General features: G+C 36.5%; 1 pseudogene; it reads left to right on the top strand.

Annotated features, from left to right (window-relative positions):
* Positions 1-1,951: 1,951 nt before the first annotated feature.
* LOC122901158 lies at positions 1,952-2,172 on the top strand (annotated as a pseudogene).
* The last annotated feature ends 1,036 nt before the right edge of the window (positions 2,173-3,208 follow it).

Genomic DNA, 3,208 nt, shown 5'->3' with positions numbered 1-3,208 from the left:
TAAAGATTATTTATTTATCTATTTGGCAGAGATCACAAGTAGGCAGAGAGGCAGGCAGAGAGAGAGAGGGGCAAGCAGACTCTCCGCTGAGCAGAGAGCCCCATGCGGGGCTTGATCCCAGGACTCTGGGATCATGACCTGAGCTGAAGGCAGAGATTTAACCCACTGAGCCACCCAGGTGCCCCCTCACCAGTATTTTTTTTAAAAAACCCCACTTTTTTGAGACATGGCTGACATACAAAAAGCTCTACATATTTAATGTATACAGTCTGGTAAATTTGGAGAGACATATACACCCATGATCCATCACCACAATCTGTGTTCTAAATACATTCATCGCCCTCATTGTCAAAAGCTTTTTCTGCATGTGTTGACGTCATCACGTGGTTTTTGTTTTTGACTGTATTAACATCGTGTATACATTGGTTGCTTATCAGCTACTCAACCAACCTTGTATCTTGGAATGGCTCCCACTTGGTCATGGTGTATAATCCTTTTCTATGTTGCTGGATTCCGTCGGTTAGTATTTTGTTGGATTTTTGCACCTATATTTGTAAGATCTTTAGCTTTGTTTTTATTTTTGTGTGATGACCGTGGTTTTGGTATCAGAGTAGGACTGCTCTCATTAAATGAGTTGGGGAGAGTTTATTTCCTTATGAAAACTTGTGTAAGAGTTTCTGAAAGATGGACACCAATTCTTCTTTCAACATAGGGTTGAATTTACCTTTGAATCCATTTGGTCCTGGGCTTTCCTTTGCAGTGGTTTTTTGATTATTAATTCAATCTCTTTACTTGTTATGGGTCTACTCAGATTGTCTGTTTTTCTTAAGTCAGTTTCATTCAAGTGTTTCTGGGCATTTGCCCATTTCATTTAGTTTACATTAATTGTTTCCATACAGTTATCCATTGTATTTCTTTATAGTCATTTCATTCTTACAAGGTCGGTATTTATATTACCCGTCTCATTCCTCATTTTAGTAATATGAGTTTCTCTCTTTTTTGTCTTTGTTAGCCTAGCTAAATGTTTGTCAACTTGCTGATCTTTTCAAAAAAGCAGCTTTTGGTTTCATTGATTTTCTCTATTGTCTTTCTAGTCTCTTGTACTAATTTCTGCTCAAATATTATTATTTCCTCTTTCTTCTTGCTTTAGTTTTAGTTTGCCCTTTGTTTTTAGTTTCTTATAATGGGGTTTAGGCTATTAATCTGAAATTTAAGAAATTTTTTAATTTAAGATTTCATTTATTTATTTGAGGGAGAGATAGCTAGAGAGAGCACGAGTGGAAGTGGGGGACAGGAAGAGAGAGAAGCAGACTTGCCACCGATCAGGGAACCCAACTTGGGGTTTCATCCCAGGATCGTCAATGGAAGGTAGATGTGATCATTAACTGACTGAGCCACCCAGGTTCTCCTAAAATTTTTTAAAACATAGGCATTTACTACTATAAATTTCCCTCCAAGCAGTGTTTTAACTACCCCCCCCATAAATTTTGGTACGCTGTGATTTTATTTTCCCTTATTTTAAAATATTTTCTAATTTCCTCTGGTGATTTCTTTTTTGACCCATTGGTTATTTAAGAGTGTGTTATTTAATTTCCACACTTAAAAATTCTTCTAGTTTCCTTGTTTCATCAATGTCCATTTCATTCCATTGTGGTTGGAGAACAGTCTGTCTATTTTCAATCTTGTAGATTTCCTGAGGTTCATTTTATAGCTTAATGTATAAGGTATTCTGGAGAATGTTCCTTTGTGTACTTGAAAGGATTGTATATTTGCTACTGTTGGATAAAATATTCTTAAAGTGTGCTGATGGGTCTAGTTGCCTTCTGATGTTACACATTACTTTATAAAGTCAACTTGTACAGTCTTGGATATATTGCATGATTAGAACAATATAACAATTCTTAACAGAATATTTTGAGCAAGCTGTGGCTGGGGCTTTATTGGCCTCACTATGTCTGCCATTTCCAATTTTCAGAGGCTCTTGACTGTAATCTTGCAGCTCATGTGGACCTGTACTAATATCTGATCTTTGGCACCCAGCCCCCTGGACAGAAATAAAACTGGATTGTTTGATATATTTTGGAAATGTGCCCAAACTGGTGAATGGAAGAGTTTTTGTGTTGCGGTATGCTGTATAGTGATGGCCTTCAGCATCCTCTTCATACAGTAGTTTGGAAAAATAACAGAATTCAGTCACCATCAGATTTCAGTATGAAAAAAAGGACTTACGTGCAGAAAATAATGGGATGAATGGTAAACACTTTTATTTCTGAACGTTGAATGAGATAAATTTCCAGCTGCTCTTCTCTATTTTTGTTATTGGGCCAATGTCCTATGTAAATAGGATGCAACCATTTAATTAAGAGTTAGGGGTACCTGGGTGGCTCAGTCTGTTAAGCATCTGCCTTTGGTTCAGGTCGTGATCTTGGGGTCCTGGGATCAAGCCCCGCATTGGGCTTCCTGCTCAGTGGGGAGCCTGCTTCTCCCCCTACTCATGCTCTCTCTCTTTCTCAAATAAATAAATAAAATCTTAAAAAAGAAAGAGTTTACTATGTCTTTAACAGTGAATCTTGGTATGGTCGCTACAAGATTACCTTCTGCAAATGTTATTCTGTTATATCAAATACCTCACTGGTATGTATATATTTGGTCAGAAAAGATTTGCAATGGTTTGAAAAGGAGTTATTTCCTACAACTTCAAGCACTTTTGCTTTAATGGACATGGTGGAAAGCTTAAAGGCACATCATAGAAAACAAAATTGGTAAATAACTCAAGTTCCTTTCACTGTGATTTGGAAACGATGAATATTTATAGAATGAGAAAGAAATATTTTGAGGGAATCTATGGATTTTAATAATTACTTCTACCTGGTGTGATTGTGGGTGGCATCCCCCCTTATTCTATTTTCCTGTATTTTTCACATTTCTTGTGTTGAGCATGAATTATATGATACTGATAAATTTAAAATCAAATCAGACAAAATGGAAGCATACAGTTAGACTTACTAGAGGAGGTAATGAAACTGTGGTAACATTTATCCAGATATATTTCTTACCACAAAGCATTGTGAAAACAGCTGGTCCTCAGTAGTTGTATGTTGAATCAAAGATGACAGCTTTCCATCTGTGCAAATATTGAGTATAAATATAAGGAATAGACTGGTTACTTTGACTTTCATATTAAACCTGTAGACTTCATATAGCTCAT

Source organism: Neovison vison, chromosome 1 (genome assembly GCF_020171115.1).
Source record: "Neovison vison isolate M4711 chromosome 1, ASM_NN_V1, whole genome shotgun sequence".
Lineage (NCBI taxonomy): Eukaryota > Metazoa > Chordata > Mammalia > Carnivora > Mustelidae > Neogale > Neogale vison.
This window is presented reverse-complemented; position numbering and strand designations above follow the sequence as displayed.